Source organism: Sus scrofa, chromosome 3 (genome assembly GCF_000003025.6).
Source record: "Sus scrofa isolate TJ Tabasco breed Duroc chromosome 3, Sscrofa11.1, whole genome shotgun sequence".
Lineage (NCBI taxonomy): Eukaryota > Metazoa > Chordata > Mammalia > Artiodactyla > Suidae > Sus > Sus scrofa.
In genome coordinates, this window is record NC_010445.4 from 84,613,353 (window position 1) to 84,636,097 (window position 22,745).

The 22,745-nt window shown below is 37.1% G+C and overlaps 1 long non-coding RNA gene across 2 annotated transcripts in view; it reads right to left on the bottom strand.

Moving 5' to 3' along the window:
• LOC110260099 overlaps positions 1 to 19,706 on the bottom strand; it is a 207,921-nt gene extending 188,215 nt beyond the window's left edge. Inside the window, exons 1-2 of one of the 2 annotated variants that reach the window (XR_002342943.1) lie at positions 18,770 to 19,706; positions 9,369 to 9,453 (exon numbers count right to left, since the gene is read on the bottom strand). This is a non-coding gene — a long non-coding RNA (uncharacterized LOC110260099). The remainder of the gene's footprint in view (positions 1 to 9,368; positions 9,454 to 18,769) is intronic. The other variant, XR_002342942.1, reaches the window with a different exon arrangement.

The following is a 22,745-nucleotide window of genomic DNA, read 5'->3' on the forward strand; positions in this document are numbered from 1 at the left end:
TACAGTCAACTAATATTTGATTAAGGGAGTCAAGAATACTCAGTGGAGAAAAGTAATCCCTTCAGTAAATGGTGTTGGGAAAACTGAATTATCACATGAAAAAGAATGAAATTGGACTCATCTAATACTACTCACAAAAATTAATTCAATATGAATTAAAGAGATACTATATAAGATTCAAAGTCTAAAATTCCTAAAAGAAAACATAGAGAAAAGCTCCTTGGCATTGGTATAGACAGTGATTTCTTAGATATTATATCAAATGTGCAAGCAAAAGTCAATAATAAACTGGGACTATACCAACAAAAAGCTTCTGCACAGCAAAAGAAACAATCAGCAAAATGAAAAGGTAAACTATAGAATGGGAGAAATTCAATCCATTTATCTTATAAGAAGTTAATATTAAAAAATAAGAAACACAACTCAATAGCAAAATAATAAATAATCTGACTAAAAAATGAACAAAGATTTATTAAATAGACATTTTTCCAAAGAAAGTATACAAATGCCATGAAATACAGGAAAACACTCAAAATCACTCACCATCAGGGGAACGCAAATCAAACCCACAATAAGAAATCATTTCACAGCTGTCAAAATGATTATTATCAAAAGACAAAAGAAAATGAGTTGGGAGTTCCTTTGTGGTGCAGCAGGTTAAGGATCCAGTGTGGTCACTGCAGTGGTTTGGGTCACTGCTGTGGTACAGTTTCAGTTCCTGGCCTGGGAACTTCTGCATGCCACAGGTGTGGCCAAAAAAGAAAAGAAAAAGAAAACAAGCATTGGTGAGGATGTGAGAAGAGAGAATATTTTTGCATTGTTGTTGGGAATATAAATTGGTACAGCTGCTATGGGAAAAATAATGGAGGTTCCTCAGATAATTAAAAATAGAACTACTGTATGATCCAAAAATCCCACTTCTAGGTATATATCCAGAGGAAATTAAATTATTATCTTGAAGAGATTATCTGCATCTCAACATCCACTGCAGCCATATCTACAATAGCCAAGACATGGAAACAACCTAAGCACCCATGGAAGAAGGAATGAATAAAGAAAACGTGGTATATACATACAATGGAATATATTTATAGCTGGAATATATTTATTCAGCTATAAAAAAGAAAAACTTGCCATTTATACAATGTGAATGGACCTTTAGATCATTATGCTACATGAAACAAGTCAAACAGAGGAAGAAAAATGCTATGTGTTTTCATTTATATGTGAAATCTGAAAAAGTCATACTCAGAGAAATAGAGTACCATGGTGATTGCTAGGGGTGAGGGAAATGGGGAGATGTTAGTCAAGAGAGACAAACTTCCAATTATAAGATGAATAAGTCCTAGGCAATCTAATTTATAGCGTGGTTACCCTATTTAACAAATACTGTATTATATACTTGAATTTATTAAGAGAATAGCTTTTTTTTTTTCTTTGCTTTGTAGGGCCACACTTATGGTATATGGAAGTTCTCATGCTAAGGGTCAAATTGGAGGCACAGCTGCTGGCCAGTGCTATAGCTACAATAAAACAGGATCTAAGCTGCATCTGCAACCTACACCACAGCTCATGGCAATGCCAGACCCACTGAGCAAAGCTAGGGATCAAACCCACATCCTCATGGACACTAGTCAATCATTCATTTCTGCCATGCCACAACAGGAACTCCAAGAGAATAGATCTTAAAAGTTATCACTGAAAAAAATAAAAATAAAAAAGCAATTATGTGAAGGGGAAGGTAGGTTAACGAACCTTATTGTGATACTTATTTCACAATATATATCAACTCATCACATTGTATCCCTTAAACTTACATATATGTCAATAGTATCTCAATAAAATTGGAAACATATAGAGCAAATATTGCACCAGAGCATACATTTTGCCATAGCAGGAAGTGGTAACAGCATTAAATCCTCATTAACTAAAATTAACATTAGAGAAGATATTTGAAAAAAAAGAAACTAAAACTACAGTAATTCGCCATGAGCCAATTCTTCTATTCTCGTTGCAGACAGACTTTAAGACAGCCTCATGATCTCTACCCTCTAGTGTTCATATCCATGTAAATTCCCTCCCCTTGAGGGTTAGCAGGACCTATGCCTTATTTCTAACCCACAGAATATAGCAGAGGTGATAGGCTTTCTCCCATGATTATATTACATTATATAAGACTCAGTCATGCTAGCCTACTTCTCCCTTGGCGAGCTTCCATGAAAATTAATTCACAAGGAACTGAATAGTGCCAATGATAACGCAAGGAGGGAAAGTGGGTATTTCCCCAGCTGAGTCTCCAACTGAGAACTCAGCCCTGGACAACACCTTGATTGTGAGCTGTGATATACTGAACAGGGAACCCAGTTAAACTGTGCCCAGACTTCTGATCCACAAAACTTCAGAGACAATAAATGCATGCTCTTTTAAGCTGTGGTAATTTGCTGTACACACTGATACAATTCCATAATCAAAAAGGTGGTTTAAAACAAAATGCTTATAAGAAAAAGTGTGCTAATCTAAATTATTTTTTAAAAGACTTTCCTTTAAAAGATATTCATAGTAGGATGGCGATTGGAAATTATTTAGAAAGTATGACAGAACTAGGAGAAACTTTCAGTAATTACTTGCAATAAAAAAGATCAATTTAAAAATGAACAAACAAACAGACAAAGCCATTGTATTATTGGACGCAAAAGTCCAAAGTTTCAATCAATTTCAGCATCTCTGTGAAAACTGTTATTCTTTTGTACCACTGCAACATCACTATTCTTCTAGTTCCTTCTAAATTTAGTTTCAGAGTTCTCTTGAGCACTTTCTTTTATCATCAAATTCTGATCATTTTATCTCTACAGGCCTATAACATCTGACCTCTTTTTTTCACATGAATTCCACTCTCTCTCAGTTCTCACCACTCCTGATCTATGTCACAGCATATCAAGTATCTTTAAGCCTCATTTATTGAACAAAAACTTAGGGAATACCTGCCATGTGTTAGAATGTTCAATAAAACACTGTATAAACTGTTGTCAGAGTATCTTTCTAAATGACAAGCCTAATCAGGGTGAAGAATCTATCAAAGGCATCCCACTATCAAACAGAGGTTGTCTGACTTTGCATTTCACCTAACTTTCAATGAATGAATCAACAAGTAGATTTAGTCTAGAAAAGCCAAATATTTTACTTACTTAACCAACTAAGAAAAATAAAAACCATTTCATAAAAATAACATATTTTATTATAAAAAAATAAACTTTTAAATATGATATGTTTAACTTTGTGATTCAGATATAAATATTACTTACCTGATATGGTTATTGTGAGAATAAATGAGAGAATTTGTATATAGACCTGGGAACACCACATGAGCCATCAAAACCATTCAATAAATAGTAGTAATTATTATTTATATTCTTATTTAAATTGCTTCATAATCGAGCATCATTTTTCAAATGAACACAATAAAATTTAGTGAAGATGACATACCTTTCAAGAAAAGATAGTTGATAACTTTACACTTATAGACATGCACACAGAAATTACTTAAAAGACTGTTTTAGTAACTCAGGAATAACCATGTCCTTAGATATGAAAATAAAAACTCAATTTAAGACATATTGAAGGGGGAGTTTCCATTGTGGCTCAGCGGGTTACTAACCCGACTAGTATCCATGAGGATGCAGGTTCAATCCCTTGCCTCAATCAGTGGTTAAGGACCTGGTGTTGCCTCAATCTACAGCATAGGTTGCAGACATAGCTCGGAGCCCATGTTGCTGTGGCTGTGGCAAAGGCCAGCAGCTGCAGCTCTGATTCAACCCCTAGCCCAAGAAATTCCACATGTCACAAGTGCAGCCCTAAGAAGAAAAGGGAAAAAAAAAAAAAAAAAGACATTGAAGAGATATATTTGAAGGAACTTAATGACTGAGTGTGAAGGGTAGAGAGAGGCTTCAAGAATGGCTTCTATAAATTCCTGCTTTTATAAATAAAATAAACTTATAAATCAAAAAGTAAAGGAAGAATTTCTGCTGTGGTACAATGCATTTAGAATCTGACCTCATCGGCTTGAGTGGCTGCAGAAGTGAGGGTTCACCTCCCAGCTAGACATAGTGGGTTAGTGCCACAGCTGTAGCTTGGATTTAGTCCCCAGGCCAGGAACTTTCATATGGCCAGGGTGCAGCCATTTAAAAAGAAAAAAAAAAAAAAAAGGAAAAGAAAGAATGGCTTCTATATTTCAGGCTATATTTCATCACTAACATTGATTCAGCTTGGGACAGGCTGAATTTAAACTGATACAAAAATTTCAGATTGTTATAACCAACGGGCAATAAAAAGATGCCTCTAACCCTAGACTGGATAACTTAAGCATAGGAATTTTTTTTTACTCATTTTGTCATATTTCTTCAACCTCAAGCCCTTGCACTACAAAGTACTCAATACAAGATTTAATTCAATTGACAGTTCTATTTTGGAAAGGTCAGAAAGCCCAAGAAAAAGAACATAGTAACTATCAAAATGCCTATTCTTCTCTTTTCAATCAAAATTCAGTAGGGACCGGAAATATTCACAAATGTTTGCTGTCTCACCAATCCAGAAGAAAAACGTAATGCTTTGCAAAGAAGAGAATTGACTCAAAGCCCCTATAGTTTGGCCAAAGTTGTTTGAAACAGTTTTTTAAATAATTTAATATGATTTTTCTTTTAATTAAAAATCTTAATATCAAATATTTAGTTTTTCCCATTCATCTATCACTTAAAGTAAGCTGAAATACCCAATGTTTTCAAACCCTTCCAAACGAAATCTCTCAGCACTGTCAGGTCCTTCCCCTGTTGGATAGGTTGCTTTGTGCAATTCACATTATATCTATGAAATCCAATTTATGCATAAAGCCTGTGATCAGATTCTATAATATATTTCCCACATTAGCCAGGCTCTTTAATATGGCTTTGAGTCAGAATTATTTGATCTCTTTAACTTTAAGCTTCTGAAGACAGGCAAAGGGATCCAACCTGTCTTTCTTAAGCTGTCAATTGTCATTTAAATATAAGAACTTTTTTTAGTAGTCATTACCAAACCTTGAATACAGAAAATTCCCTGTGCTACTTCCCCATCTAAAAGAGTCTAATTGCATTTCTCAGACCATTTCTAAAAAACTTCCCAAGGATAACCGTCATGTTCCATTCAGAAATTCGGGGGGATGTGATAGAATAGGTTCTAGAAAAACACATCTAAATAAAAAAAAAGAGTGCCTTGAATAAAATCTCCCCATATTAAAAAAAAAGTCTAATTTAGTCAATATGACCTATTTTTAAATTCATGTTTCCCTGAGAGAATAATCTGAAGCATGCTTTACATTACAAAAAAAATCTTTAGATTTCCTGGACTAAGCATATTTACAAGATCACAAAAAGAAGTCAAATTAAGTTAGCCTAGTTACTGTAATTCACTGGCATTTCTCATAAGGTATTCGTTTGTAAATATTGAAAAAATAAAGGTCTAGAGCAATTTTGAGCAATATTCTGAATCTATGCCTCTTTCTGCCTTAAAGGTCTCTCTTCAAGTGCTTCAGAATGGCAAAAATGGTACAGATTAGGACAAAACATTCCACATAGCTTTCCAGAAAGTCTAGATTTCCAAACTGGGGTAGAGTCAGATTTTTCACATTTGCTTACTCAGTGACACCATCTATACCACTTGTAAACTACTAAGCCAAGCACTAGGAACAGATACAAAAGAGGGGCACTGTCACTGCTTCCCAAGGCAGATGGGCTTTCCTCCAAACTAAGGTTTCCCGGACAGCCCTTTGAGACAGAGGCTCTATCAGAATCTCTTACCAACAGTGTTCTCATCTTAGATAAGGATGGGTGATCATGTCATCTGTTCTTGATCCTAGTTGTCCAGACCTTGGCTGGAAGAGCTTAAAGTTATTTTTCTGTAAAATATCCTTAAAAAAGTTTCTTCCCCTCAGTTTCCTTATGCTTCCTGCATTCTCTTTTCATATACCCTGGGTCAGATTTCCCTCTCTTGTCATTTAATATTTTTGAAAGAATATTTAAAGCCATTGATCAAAATGTTCCTCAAAAATACTTAACATTCCTACATTAAAGTCTTTATATGAGCTGCTTGGCAAAATCTTACTTCATCTGTAACCTGCTGGTGACTATTTTAAAAATGTTATGAGACTGTCTTTTTTTATTGAAGTATAGTTAATTAACAATTATGTGTTAGTTTCAAGTGTACAACAAAGCAATTCAGTTGTACATATGTTTTCTTTTTCAGATTCTTTTCCATTATAGGTTACGACAAGATATTGAGTAGAGTTCCCTGTGCTATGTAGTTCCTTGTTGTTTATTTAATTTATACATTGTACTGTGTATATGTTAATTCCAAACTCCTAATCCTCCCCACCATACTCTTTGGTAACCATGCATTTGTTTTTGTTTTTTTTTCCATGTAAATAAATTCTGCTTTGTAAATAAGTTCATTCGTATCATTTTTTTAGATTCCACATATAAGGGATATCATATGATACTTGTCTTTCTTTGATTTACTTCACTTATTATGATAATCTCTAGGTCCATCCAAATTGGTGCTAGAACTTTAAAATTTACACTTCATAGTAACTGCCCAGTCTCCTATTCTATTTTACTGTTCTGAATAGTCTTAAAATGTCCCTTGTTTGTCTTTTGGAAGGTCCCACTATGAGAACATTGTCTGCCTCACTTGCTTATCCCTATATCCACTAGAACAGTGCCTGTCACTACATGGGATGTTCAATAAATATCTATTAGATAGAAACATATATTATTGCAGAAATAATCCCCACTGCAATCCGCTGAAGTAATATACCCTTACAATTCATTGAAGGAACCCTATTTTGACTTCGTTTTGGTCACAATTCAGGCTATGTCTTGTGGTTGGCAAGCAGTGAAACAACAAATATGTCACAAGGTAGCTGGCATTTTGCCATTGCGAGCATAAGCATTTGCTCAGTCTTCAGAGACAGAACAATTTTCTTATGGACGGCATGTAACTTTAAGAAAGACTGTCAACTTGATTACTGGAAAGTGTCCCCTCAACTGAAAATAACATCACAGCATAAAATCCTACCCCTGCAGCTGAAATGGCCTGGATGTTTCCTCATCAGCAGCTGATGCCAGACAACCTTTCACTCACTGGACAGGCAGCCAGCTGGGGGAAGCCACAATTTCTGTCAAAAATCATTTAAAATGTGACAGATAAGAGGATTACATATTCTACCTGACAAAGGGGAGGGGATTCAACCACATTCCTGGATTACCTGGAAAGGTTTTCAAATTTTGCAGATTTGAATGGAGAAGCAATTAGAGATGCATAGATTCCAAAGCAGAAAAAAAAAGAGGGGGATGGAGAGCAGTTGAGAGCACCTTTATGAAAATCCTTTTATCTATACCTCTTCTGGCTTCCCAGGCGTCCTGCCAGTTCGGGGTGATCACATCAATATTTATGGCACACCACACCAGGGGGCCCATGTTTCCCAGCAGGGGCGATTAATATGTGATATCAACATCTATGACAAGACACATTTTATTTCTGTCAACAAACAAAAGAGGTTTCTACTTTTTCTGTCAGCTGAATACCCAAGCCTTTTATTTTGCACAATAAACCATCTACAGCTAGAGCTGAAAGATAGATGTTGAACGGCAGTCAATTCTTTAAATAGATTTCTTCAACTGGCAGGTGGCCTCTCTGCCGTCCATATCAAATATGAGGAATTCTACTTTTGGTAGGGGATAAGCAAGTCTGATGGGAGGGATCCAAGAGAAGATTTGCCTGCTAGGGTTTTCATAGCATGTATTTAGCACAGTGTTGTATACAGTGGGGAAAATGGCAGGGTTTCTGTCTTTAAGGAACTTTCAAATCAGCCTAGTACATATGACAGTAGAAATGTGGCACAATTTGTCTTTAAACAGTACTGTCTTTTTAAGATATTGAGGTGCTATACAAGTGTTAATTTCTAGAGATATGATGAGTTATTTAAATGCACCCATGTGGATCCCACTTATAAGAAGAAGAGCTTTTGTAAATTTTCCCTTAAAACATAGAAAACCGGGACTAGTTCTCAGACAAGTGAGGAGCATGGTTTTATTTTTTGTAATGTGAGAATGAGGTCACTAAAGAACAGTAAGGGCATGACCCCGTGCTGCAGATAATGACTCTGAGTGATGCCAAATGTTTTCTCTGGAAAACTGAACAGCTGAGCAGAAGTAATGGCTATGATGCTCCAAGTCATGCTAGCTCAGCCCACTTGAGACCCATGTCCACTATGTCTAGAAGTGAATATGCTTGAGTGCTTCATGGTCCATTGGACTCTCTGTAACACATCCTTGGTATCTACTAAGTTTTAAAGAAGAAATATATCCATTGGAGCTGTAAACATCATTAAAATATTCATGGAGTTAATAGGACAGCTGGTTGCTGACACATTTATCAGTCTTAAAGTGACTTCTTAGTAAAATGGTGAACTATTACCCACCATACAATTTCTGAAATTTTATTAGAAAATGATGAAGCGTAGGATACTAGTATATTTTTAAAGAGTATATTATGTTCTCTGTGTTTTACATGTTATATAATTGAATTATCATAGTCATTTCATTAGGTAATTTTTTTTCCTTGCCCATTTTAGATATGAAGAAACAAAATATAAGAGTAAGAAATCTGTCCAAGATTTCATGAATAGGAGTTCCCATTATGGCTCAGTGGGATAAGGACACAGTGTCGTCTCTATGAAGAGGCTGGTTTGATTCTTGGCCTTGCTAAATGGGTTAAGAACCCAATGTTGCTGAAAGCTGTGGCCTAGGTCACAGAGGCAGCTCAGATCTGGTGTTCCTGTGGCTATGGCATAGGCTGGCAGCTGCAGCTCCAATTCGATCCCTAGCCCGGGAACTTCCAGTATGCCCCAGCTGAAAAAAAGAAAAGATCTCACAAATAGTAAACGATGTTGCAGAGATGTGAAAGAGGTTTCCCTGACTCTGAAGGCTTTTTATCTTTCATAGAGCAGATTAGTATCCCAAAGAACAAGATTATGCTATCCAATAATTTATTCTGAGCATCTCCTATTTTCTCAGCATTATCCTATGTGCTCTGGGAGATACAGTGCCTTAACGATGTTTGACTTTGCCTTCAGATGTTCACAGTCTTAAGAGACAAGGCAAATAAACATGAATAAACCAATTAGAGGATAATTCAAAAGGAAGTAATTAAGTGCTAATAAAATGAAACCAAGTGCCAGCCTTGTATCACATACAGAGCCCTAGATTTGAAATCAGAAACACAGAATTTAAGCACAGTTCTGTCACTTATTTCTGTATGTCATTAAGCAAATTACTTACCTTTGATCTCCTCACAGGATAATATTCTCTGTCATGGGAATATGTCTTTTGTCTTTATTGGACTCATATTGGAGTCCCATGAAATCTGTGTATGAAAACAGAAAGAAGTATTTCACTCAAATATCTCTTTCAAAATAAGAGTGCAGGCAGTACTGTCTGAGTTGCCTCTGAGAGACGATAACACTAAAGACAAACCTGGAGCAAAGCATGCTTCTCACACAGCCTTCGCACCAGGGGAGTTCTCGCATTTCCTAAGAGGAACAGCAGTAAAGGCCCTAGTGCCAAAGAGGCAGTGGCAGAGCAGCTGGCAGGAGGGAGCAGTAGTGCCAGGGAAGCTGGTGAGAGGCTGCGGTGCCCAGCACAATTCGTGCAGAGAAGAGGCAGCAGGTGGCAAGGAGTTATCAATCCTAAACCTCTGCAGGGCTGGGGACAAGAGAAGTAATGGAGTCAATGTAACAGCTACCTAAATATTTAAAAGTTATAAATAGAGCTACTGGACTGACAAATAAAATCTCTTCATATGACCTTCACTTGACAGCACTGGGAGCTATTGGTCACCCCTGGATAGGGGCCTGCAGCTCACACCCTTCTACTTCTTGACAGGCTGTCTAGCCCTGCAGGTGGCCTTTCAGATATAATGTGGGCACCCCAGCCCCAAAGTGTCCAAGCTCCTTCTATAACCCCACAGAGAGTTCTGCTTAGACTCAGGCCTATGGTTGTGCTTTGTGATGTGATCTACCCTCAGGAGGAAAGAATTGGGTAGGTGAGAATTGACAGAAGGGTGTTGCTTCTACAGCAGGCAGAATCCTGAAGGGAGGTTAAATTATGACTGCAAAAAGAGAGCTAGCTCCTTGCAGAAATCCTTTCAGAACTAAAAGGAAAGTTAAAAGTCATTAGAGATAAACATTAATTATGTCATGGTTTGTTATAGCTTTGGCACTTGGCATAGATATTTTCCAAGAATCGACTCCTACGAAATCCCTCCCATCCAGTCAAAAACTAATTATATCCCCAGCATCTAACTCCAGCCATGATATATAACATGACAAATAAGCATTTGTTAAATAAATGCATAGAGAGAAAACTATGTGCCAGAGCTGAAAGCCATTGAATCCAGAAAGAACTCTTTTAATTAAATGAGAATAAATAAGTGAACACATAAAATATTATCCAAAGGAAAATCAGGGTATTGTCACTACCACTACTGTATTGTGAGTGAGCAAATAAATAAGCTCAAGTCAAAAATCAAACTTCTGCATGGGTCAAGCCAGAAATTCAAAACTAAATTAAAAATATAAATTGTCTTAGTTGCCCATGGAATTTGGGATCAGTTCTTTGAGTAACAGTTTTCTGAGGTCATTGTCCTCTGTAAGCACAGGCAAAGCCCAAGGAACACTACACACAAGGTCTTGATTAGATTTTTCCAACACTGAGACAACGCACAATAAATAGTATGAAATTTTATCTGAATTATGTGAATCTATAAGTGTTACAGTCAGTCTATTTATTAGACTTACTATTTTTTTCCATCCATAAGAGGATGAAACCTCTACATTTGATAAATCTAAGCAATCTTTTCTTTTATCACATTAAAAAAAAGATAAAATGGAACCAGGTTTCTCTTTCTTTTATATATTAAAAAGAATCCCAAGTATCTCTCTCAGGAACTTATTCTTACTTATCTGGGAAAGAATTCATGTAAAAAGGACTCCGAAAAAAAAATGGAACAGGGAACTTACACAATTTTAACAAGTTGTTCTCTCAACTAAGTGTTTCTCCTTGGCAGCCTCTGAGTGTGGAAACAGATAGTCTTTGTGCCTATATCAGTTTTAAGATAAAATTTTATTGATTTTCACTAGGATTTCAAACAAGACACTTAGGGAGATCAAGGGGTTCTTTCATATCCCACAGTGACTTCTCTTGGAAATGTTCTTTGCCATCAATGATACTGATTTTGGAAAGCCATGGAGAAGGATGATGAAGTTCTCAGAAAAAAAGAACAAAAGGGGTAATTCCCTTGCCCCCTTCTTTCTGTTCAAAATAAACCACCCTTCCTTTAGTCCTATAAGAGTTCCTGCTATATAAATACTGCTTGAAATGGTAGCTTGTTCCATCTTGAATAATTTTCACCCATTCTACTGTTCATGGGTAGTAGAAAAGTACTTGGCTTTCTACTAAAAAAAAAAGTTTAGTCTTACATTGTACTTTCCATTCCATATTGAAATAAAATTGAATTAATAGTGGATGCTAATTGACCAAGGACTTCTCAATTTATCTTCTCCCACTTCTTCACTATCCATGTAAAAACTTGTTATTTCCATTAGTTACCACTAGATGGAGATACAAATTTTGAAGTGCTTAATAAATGTCCCTGTTTGCATTTACTGAAGGGTAACTAGAAAATAATATATATGATTGTTGTAGTCTTATATGTCTATAAATCCTACTGAGTTGGGTAATGTTGAATCCATACTGTTTCAACTCATGTTAAGGAAAATTATATATGTATGTATATATACATATGAATAATGACATCTAGGACATGTACATTTTTATATTCTGTAATATAGGCATACATTGAAAGGTGAAAAATGAAATAAAGTTCTCTGGTTTTGCCATAGTCAGAGAAAATTCACTGCATATTACTTTATGTGGAATGCCTTCAATACTTGACAAAATGAACAATGTTAGTTGAAATTGAGACAGAGAAAAGGGACATACAGACACAAAAGTAGATGCTGCTTATATCCACAGCCAAGTGTTTCCTTTCTGTTCCTTTCTGTGCTTAATACAGGGTCTTCATGTTCTCTTGCCCTCTTCTCCTTGTAGAAATCTACTTTCAAAATGTATCTCGCAATTTTCTTCAAACTGAAATGTCAATGACCAACAACGTCCTATGTGTTACCTCACACAGGGAGACTGTTTTTAAACAGGGGCTATAATACTAAGCTTTGGTTAAGTCTTTAGGAAAAGAATTCCAAATATTAGCAAATTAATAGACAGGACCTAAATAGTTTTCTCTTGATCTCACAAAGAAGGAGGTCAGCCAATGCTGAAATGCAAAGGAGGAAGGTCAGCCAATGCTGAAATGCAAGAAGATTCTGATTGATTTTTTTTTTTTTTTTTGGTCACAGTTGCATTTGGTGCAATGCAGGAAAGAGCCTCGCTGGACTTGTGATGGCTTGGAGAAGGGTAGTTATCTGCATGATTTCTCAGCACAAGGTGGCAGCTGGCAAGGGAAATTGCACTGACTGCAGTCCTTCAAGAAGAGAGAGAGATGAGTCCTTGGGACTGGGCATTTTGTTCCATGAAGAGAACTGAAATGGGGTGGGGAATGGGAATGGACTAAATGGGCAAGGCAAATGAAAGAAAGATTGATGTTGATCTGAGGGGTACCTGACTCATTCACATATATTTCCCCTAAAAGACAGGCTACAAAGAAACTGAAATCTACACACAATGAAGGGTTGGAATGAAGAAAGAATGAAACATTTTCAAGGGTAGTTCTCACTAGCTACTCTATCTCCAAATATTTGAAGCAATCATTTTTTTTTTCCTAGGGAGTTTCCGTTGTGACTCAGCAGGTTAAGAACCCGAAATAGTGTCTGTCAGGATGAGGGTTCCATCCCTGGCTTCACTCAGTGGGTTAAGGATCCAGCATTGCCATGAGCTGTGGCGTAGGATCCCATGTTGCTGTGGCTGTGGCATAGGTTGGCAGCTGCAGCTCCAATTCGACCCCTAGCCTTGGAACTTCCATATGCTGCAGGTGTGGGCCTAAAAAAAAAACAAAATTGTCTCTTCATCTAATCCAGGGTACTCATTTAGGAAATGTAACTAAGTTCTCAGAAAGAAAATATCATAGTAAGAACTTGCCACTTTGTCAAATTTATCACCTAAAATTTTCTTGCACTCTGATTCTCTAAGGAGAAGCTTTTTATAATAAGTAGACAGCTGCTTGTGTTTTTGATTAGAAATACTTTGGAGACAAGGAAAGGGGAGTATAGGGATCCTGTGGGTCTTTTTCCCATTTGTTAAAAAAATGTAAGTTAAATACCCACTCAAAGAGTTTAACTCAGCTCCAGTCCTATGCTTGCCATACAATTGTCTTTGCTTTGTAAGCTTTATTGTGACTTTATCAATTATTGACAATTTATTTGATAGGTCTCTGGCCCCTTTCTTATAGCAGATGTTTCATTTAATGGACAAGTTTCTGGGAGACAAGTAGAACCATTCACCTGAGACTGTGTGGGTACTGGCATACTTGGTCCATAATATTAGGTTTATGGAAGTACTGAAAATAGCATGATATACAGGCACATTTTATATATGTCATAGTCTTTTCCAGGAGAAAAGGATAACAGTGAATTTTCTCAGATAGCTATATTTTATTCATGCACATATTCAACAAAAATTGAATGAGCACTTATAAAGGGCAGATGTTAAAAACAAAATAGAGCCCTCTTAGAGATCACAATGCAGTGTGAGAGATGTCCAAAGATTTTATAACTTATAATAAGCATAATTAAGGAAAAATAAAACACATAATGAGAAGGTATAGCAGGGGGAAATAATTTAGTTTGAGGGAGTCATTTGAGGAATCTCTTAGAAGTTGACATTCAAGGTGAGATTTTATAGTGACCTGGAGGGAGCCAGACAAATGGGTGGAGACAGGAGGGTCTTGGGCAGGGATAATAGCAATACTACGTGTGAGGTCTCTTGTCATATTTGACACACTAAACCTTTGCTCACCAAGGATATGATCCCCCATTTCCTTTTGGACCCTGCCTGTTGACATTTGCTTGCTGTTTCAGTAGGGTCCCAACAGGAAACAGATACCATAGTCAAATTAGAATAATTCAAAGGTGGTTTAAGTACATGTGGGTAGGTTGTAGAAACATAAAGGATGCTGCAGTTAACCTGGACTTGTAACCATGGGGCTACTGCTGCCCTCAGACCCAAAGGGACAAGGCGAAAGCATTGAACAGAACCTGGCAGTGGAGCATTATGTAGAAAAGGTCACCTTGAACAGATCAAAGACTTTCAGTCCAAAGAAACAGCCAGTTAGATTGGTTCTACAGTGAGTGGGCATCACACCCCTCCCTCTCCTCTGATCTCCTCCCAGGGCACTCCACTGATCACTCCAACTAGAAGCCTCAGGGCAGGGAAGCTTCTTGATGCTGTCCCTACAGCCCAACCTACTCAGAGAACAGGGTAGATAGAAAGGGATGGAAAATGGATCTGAAAGAGCAAATAGAAAATGTCTGGTGATCTTGGTCATTTCTAGAATAAAAAAGGGATGTCAGGAAGGGAAATGGCCCTGATATCAATCATATTCTGACAAAGCCGAAAAAATCAACAGCAATCCATCCTAGCGTTCATTGTTTTACTGAGCTTCCTCACTTCTATTACTTCTCTGTTCACCTGGATGAATCTGCTTCTTATTAGTCAGATGGCTTCCATAGTTTCTTTCCATTATACATCCTGGGGATATAGAATCCTGATATTGCTCCAATCCTCTGCAGGAATCTCTACACCATGCTTGCCTGCTCCTCTCAACCTATGTTCCTAGCATAACCATGAATATAATCACCCATGTGTAGCACGGGCTTCTCACTCTACAGGATGCATGAGATTCAACTTAGGAGCCTGAGAAAAGGCAGAATCCTGTCCTCAGAGGTTCTGAATCAGTAGGTCTGGGCTGAGACCCTGGAATCTGTATTTAAAACGAGAATCCTAGGTCATTCTAAGGCATGTGATCCAAGGAACATATTTTGAGAAACTCTGGGACAGTTGTTACAGCAAAGATAGCATATTACTGGGTGGATATATTTCTGAGAACACTGATGTATATATATCAATATTAAAAAAAAATAAAAATTCTGGAAAAAGAAATTTAATGCAAAAATAGAAACAGAATTATGCAGTGATTTACTTAATTTACAAGTAAAGCTGAAAATAAATGGGGTTACCATGATTAATCCTGAGTTGCCAGTGACATCATTTGTAAAGGTTTTACCTTTTTCTGGGACTAATCTTCAGTGAATAATGGTTCAAGGTGCTTTTGCTTTACATTTATATAAACATCAACCCCCAAGGCCAACTAACAACTTTTAAACCAACACTTAAATGCACTAGGGTAGTTTACACCTTCAAATAACTGCATGTTGTTTTATATTGTTATGTATGTTTTAATATGAACAAGCATTCTCTATAGTATATCAGTTTTTTCATTAAGATTTCTCTATCAGGGTTTACTTTAAAGCAGACATCAACAAGTATTTATTTTTTTGCAAAAGGCTAAACGCTTAATATTTTAGGCTGTGTTCTTCATATAGTCTCTTTCACCAGTACTCTCAACCTTGCTGCTGTGATGTGAAAACAGCCACAGATAAAACATGATGGATAAGCATGGCTGTGTTCCAATAAAACTTTATCTGTGGTCATGAAATTTTGAATCTCATACCATCTTCATGGGCCATGAAATACCCGTCTTCAATTTTTTTCAACCATTCTTACTTCACAAACCACTCAAAACCAGAGAGTGGTTAATAATTTGATGACCCCTGATTTTGAGCAGTCTTACAGATTACAGTGATTAGAACAGATCGATTTCTTATCCCTAGATATAAGGCAGAAAAGATCTGCCTTATATCAAGCCAATCTATGATAAACTACCCTTTACAACTGTGTCTTAAAGGAAAGGGAAGAAAATAGAGGAATCATATTGACCTGGGATTGAGACCCAGCTGCTAATTTAAACTCCACAACACTGTCACCTTGGGCGAATTACTTTTCCTCTCTAAACCTCCATTCTTCACCTTTTAAAGTGGGTTAACTTCTCACTTCACGGTATTACTTAAAAATTAAAAAGATAACAGTACTCAACACCATGCCTGGCACATGGAAGATGCTCCTTAAAGATGAGCCTGTTTCCCTTTGGTTAAAGGGAAGGTAGAGCTTCACTTCCCATTTACTGATTTAATACTGATTTTCAAAATCCTCGTATTCATTTATACCCAAGGTTCTTAACATTGGCTGCATGTTGGAACTTTCTTGGAAGATTTTAAAACTTTTAATGAGAAAGCCACAACCCAGAACAATTAAATCGGGGGCCAGGGGGGGCAGAGGGCATGCAACCCAAGCATCAATATTTTTAAAATGTTTCCCAATGTGCAGCCAAGATTGAAAACCACCACGTTTTACATTGCTATTTTTAAAAACTGAAACACTGGTGCTTTTGTTGTGGTCATGCAAATGTTTGAGACATTGGTCAGCAACTTGGCCATCTTTCTCTCTGTCTCTAATCGCCTCCTCTTCCGCTTCCTGCCTCATCTCCTTTTCTGACATACTCACTACAAGCGGTTCTTCCCATTCTTTGTCACTGATCTCCTGCAGCACAACCCCACACAAAAAGCCTGGGACAGACCTGGCCGGAGGAGTGAACTGCACAAGCAGATGCCTCAGCTGAGAAGGAAGAGACTAGGGCCATGACCACTTCTTTGGAAATGGCAGGCAAAGAAATAAGACTGCTGAAATAAACCTGCTCTGGTAGAGCAGATGAGCTACCCAGAGGCTATTATTAGTGACAACTCCACTCAGGGGAGCTAAATGACAGGAAGATATGGAAAGCCAAGTGGGCTGACCACATGGGAGGTTATAGCTCTGAGGATCTCATTGGTCCCAGGATGGAGAGGAATGGAGTCCAAGCAAACAGCAGAGCCTAGAGGTATCATTTTGTAGCCAGTAGTTTATATTTACATGATACTTTTGTTGAAGCTTTATATTTTTTTCATAACTTCACCATGAATACATTTTTAAATGTATTTGAAAAAATAATGAATTAGCTTGGATAATTTTATTAAATAAATCATGCTTACTTTTCTCGTAAAATGCCAATATTGCACTATTGCTTACCCCCACCCCCATAAAAGCTGTTGTTATTTCCCCAGCATTGTAACGACTACTTCTATCCTCTCCTGATACGTGTGCTGTTTGAAGAGATCTCCTTCTGGCCACAGCCATTCTCTGTAGATGAGACAGCATGACCCAGAAGCATCATGACCTAGAACTCTCTCAATTGCCACTAATGCTCCACCCAAATTGACCCCAGCTAAATTTTTCCTCCTTCACTTGTCAAGCCTTCATAAACATTCACCAGTGTTATTGGTATCCTGTCTTCTAGGGACTATAGACAGTCAGGTGAGGCAAGGACTCAGAAAATAAAGCATATGTGATTGACATCAGAGCAATAAATCTTGAATTCAGAGACTATGAAGGCAAGATGAAGAAATGGACTCTGTTAAATGTAAAATTTGTAGTGGCAGAGCATTGCCATAAAATGAAAGTTAATATTTTCTCAGAATCCTGACAGCCATCAGACACATGTCATGATTTTTAATATTAGATAAAATCTGGGCACCTTTCATGTGCTTAAGGGAAGCCACTTTTTTTTGTTCAGAATTATTTCTTCAAAGAGAAATGTACTAACTACAGAAAATAACCTCTAATTTTCCCCCCTTCTACTTCTCCCTATCCTATCTTTCATAGCTCAATATTTTCCTACTCCCCAAATTGTTTTTTAACATTTCTAAAGAATTGGCAAAACTTTGTTTTTTAAATAATCAATGGATTTAAAAAATCATAGCTGAATATATCCCTAGTCAGAGTAAGCCAAATAACAAATTTTAAATGAATATATAATTTCTTCTTGCTTACTCAGAAACTAAGAATGCTAAGAATGATTGTGCAAAGGCAAAATTTGGTTGAGTAGGAATTCTCTGCCTGCTTCTGAGAGCAAGGCTTGCTATAAACATGTAAACAACTTAACAAATGAAGATATTTTTGCCCAGACATGTCCTCTATGGGGGCCCCCAATTCTCCTGTTCCTGTTACATTTTCTTGAGAATAAAAAATTACATTCAAAGCTATAGATAAATCCTCATCTTAGGAAAACTTCTTGGTTTCTGCTCTATATATCCCACAGAAATATTGCATTCCTAGGATGATTATGAAAATCTTAGCAACTATATTTTGAAATGTATTGCATTATTAAGAGATGCCACTTAGAAAAAAGTTCAAGCATTTTAGATCTCGCTATTTTTGAGTTGTTATAAAGCTTGTTATAAGCCTTTTGATTTTGAATCTGCCAAGTTAAGCAAAACCCCCACAGAACTTTAAAAATGACTATTTGAAACAACCACAAAAATACTTTAAAAATTACAAATAAAGCTTTTCTGAAATCGAGGAGACTAGGATCAGTGCCCCTATCTAGGTTTAAGGTGATGCTGTCCATGAAATGCGAAAGACAATTCTTTATTACTTTGCCCTTGTACCCTCATCCAGAGGACACCGAGAAACATAAAATATGCACCCAAATTTTCAGCATGCACACTTCCACCCACCTCAATTTCTCTGGAAGAGCCTGAGGGAACATACCAGCTGATTAGTCACAGCTGTGGGCTTCTTGGCCTTGTACCAACACAGAATGTTCTGTCTCCCAGGGATAGGAGTGAATTGCGGAGGCTCTGCAAGTGAATTAGTAGGTCTGCCAGGATCCCTAGCTTATCCTGGTAAAACCAGCACCTCAGACTCAGAACTCACAGATCTGTACCCCTTCAGGGGTTAGGGGGCGCCACATGGCAAAATAGCAATCGCTGCTAATAAAAACCAAAACTACTGAATGATAAAGATACTGCCTCATACACGGGCAAAGCATTGCTAATGTCATGACTGGTCAAAGGGAAACGTAAAGGACCGCAAATTCTAGTGTTTTAGATAACCAACAGTGGAAAAAAAAAAAAATCACCATAACTCATTTCCTACCATCTTATTAAAGAAAGATAGAGAAAGGCTGAAATCTGCACATGGCTCATTTGAATATCAAAGTGGAAAGAAAATTGCCTTTTTAAGTCTTCTCCTAGCAGATTTTATTTCAAACTTTGTACCTGGTCTAGGAAAGTAGACACTTCAAATTCTGATGGCACCATCATTTCACAGAGAAATGGCAAAGCAGGGAACAGGCCCACCTTCTTACTTAGTAAAATCATCTTTCCACACAGTTTTACTTTCAGAGCATGGACCAATGCACATATTTCCATCGGAGTAAGAGATGATGTTTGAAAATGTATAAACTCCATATGCCTTTTATGAATACTCTGGGCTTTTACATGTTAGTTTCCCCTAACTTTGATTAGCTTTTGTCAGTCTCCCTAAATGTGACCAGACTGTGTGCCCTGGCAAAATTAAGTTTCTGAGACAGTAAAGCTAAAAATAAAAGTCTCTTCTGTGTTCTAATACCGTGAGGTTCTGCCAAGAGGCTGACCTGCCCCAACCACAATCTCTTCACTTATTAATACTGATAATGCCTACTTGAAAGACAGTTCCCAGGCTTTGCTTAATGTGACCCTTCACTTGCTGGAATGCCCTGGGACACATCCCTTTATATTCATCAGCCCCCACTCCCCTATACCCTTTGCTGCCATAGTCAGGATATAATTTATTTCTATTTTGAAGAACTTTTCCAATCCTTATGATTTTTATTCTTGTTTTATTAACTTTTCTTCTAAAACCTGTATGGGTTTGGGAAGAAAAATCGTGATGCTATAGTCCCTAAGGCGGTTGATCAATCTAACAAGTATTATATTTCTAATTTTATACTTTTCTCAATTTTGAGTTCTCACAGCAATTGTTGATAAATGTAAACTGCCACCCAGAAAATTGTTAGGAATGCCCTGGGAGCTGTTGGGCTGTACTGGTGAGAACTCATTTGAAGTATTAGAACTCCCAAAAGAATAGGCGGCCTCTCTGTAGGGGAGTGCTTTGTCCCGTACTGCCTCTTTTTCTATTTTGGGGAGGGTGATGGCAGACATTGGCTATAACACTCCAAATGGCTCTCTGAATAAATACTAATGATAAAGAAGGCTATTACCTCGTTTATTCCCTTGCTGGAACCCATCTCATACTGATTCACTATCTCATACTGATTCTCTCCAGAGTAATTTCTTTTTCAGAGAGCCATAAGGTCTGAATCCTCAAATAAGTAAACCGGTCTGGTGGGAATACATGTTCCCAAACAGAAATCCTTCCTATGTCTAGGAGAGGGAATTTTCTAAATGCTGTTTAGCCATCTTGGAGGTGAGTTCATTCATACAGAGCTCCACCACCTTAAAATTATGTCCACAGTGAATAGCCTAAGTTCAGTTGTAAAATGCCAAAGATAACCTCAGGAATACAGAATGTGCTTGCACATTTTCAGTACAGTGGTTCATTATTTCTCTGTAGTGTTTGGAGGAAAGGAGGAAGGAAAGGCAAAGATGGTCTTTTCTGTTATGTTAGTCACTTTTGCTGGACCACCAACCAAGTCTTAAGTTATATCAATGCTACCGGTCTATCTCAAGGGATCAGTATTTATAAACTCCTGCTCCTCTATGCTCCGCAGTCACAGAAGTCATTCAACAGAATCTGCTATGTGAATCAAAGACATTTTTGCCAGAATATTATATACATGGATATTTGTAACATATATATTGTGGTTTGATGTCATATGCCTTTAGCCACACAAGGGTTTAACTTAAATAGGAGTTAGGATACATTATGTATACAAAGTTTCAGAGTCTAATTCTATTAAAAAAAAAAAAACTCTGATGCACTGATTGTGTTAAGAATATGTGTATTGAATTTATATAACATAGAAGGTAAAATTAAGAGGTCTTGAAGAAGGTTTAAATTAAGGAAAATATCACAGACACACAGACCCACTATATCTTGTAGGAAAGATCTGAGAGAAAAAAGAACACTAAATGGTAAGAAAACAAAATTTCAAATTTCTATCACCATTAAATTCAAACCTATGGGAGTTCCTGCTGTGGCTTAGCAATAATGAACCCTACAAGTATCCATGAGGATGCGTGTTTGATCCCTGGCCTGGCTCAGTGGGTTAAGGATCTGGCATTGTCATGCGCTGTGATGTAGGTCACAGAAGCAGCTCAGATCTGGTGTTGCTAATGGCTGTGGTGTAGGCCAGCAGCTGCAGCTCCAATTCAACCCCTAGGCTGGGAACTTCTATGTGCTCCTCATTCGTCCCTGAAAAGAAAAAAATTGACATCTATGAGAGTTGTAAAAGTTCAACCAAAACCAGGTGGAGATCACAGCAGAGAAAAAGTGTTGTTTATAGACTGATATAAATAAGAATGGCCAGTGTGGAACTGAAGAACAGTTGCTGGGACAAGATTTCCCAGACAGACCCAAGCTCACCATGGTTCTCAATGGTCAGTTCTGATTCAGCAGTCATTATTATTATTATTATTATTATTATTATTATTATTATTATTATATTATAATTATTATTATTCCACTACTTTTATTTGAAAATCCACTTAGTAATATAAAATTAGGCTTCTTTTCTTGTGCAGGTAGCTGATGAGGTCTAGAGTTTCCATAATCCCTGCTAAGGCAACCACAGCAACCATAATTTTAAAAGCAACATATCTGGCAGTCCAGGCCCTTTAGAGTCCACAGTGTTTTTATTAGGAGTATTCTGGAAACCATGATAAAATATTAATCAGAGAATGAGTTGCAAAATTTAGAGGGATTCAAATATGCAGCTTCTAGAAGAATGTGTTAAGCATAGACCAGAAAATTAGGTCTGCTGTAATCATATGTAAGTATTTACATTATGCAAATACATCTAAAACCAAGAAAATACATTGGTTAGAATGTGGTTGGGAGCCACAATTGGTCCACTAAGTGGGATCCCAGGATATGACAAGGGAATAATACGAGGCCAGAGAGGGAGGGTGGGACTGTATTATTTGTGAGCTTCTAATCACTAAATTGGAACTCTTATTCTTAACTTAGTGGGCAGGGATGAGTAACTGATGGTTTTAAGTACAGAGAGTACCATATAGTAAAGATACTATAAGGATAGTGCCAAAGACACTTCCAGTAATAATGATAGTAGAAATAATAATAGTTTCAGTGCTGTCTACTTGTAATAACTATACAGATATAGAAAGTACTGTTGGAATAAATCCCATAATAAAACATTAAATCTTTAATAACTTCATAAACTGCCCCCAAACTTAAGCACATTTCAGTTCTTACACTTGGCACTTTCTTTTACCTCTTGACACTGTTAGAAAGTGATATGCGTTAGGGCTGAGCTGAAAAAATTCCCCGGGGCCTCAAGCAAGTATTGAACTTGAGCAGTACATATTGGTAGGGCCAGAAAAACTCAAAGAATAAGAGCAAAATGAGTAATTAGTATTAATTAGTCAATTGCTGTTTTTTCCTGCAAACAGCTCGTGCTGAGAAAACAATGGTATGGTGAAGGCTGAATGTATGCCAAGAGCTTTCTTGAACTTCATGTCTTATATTTTT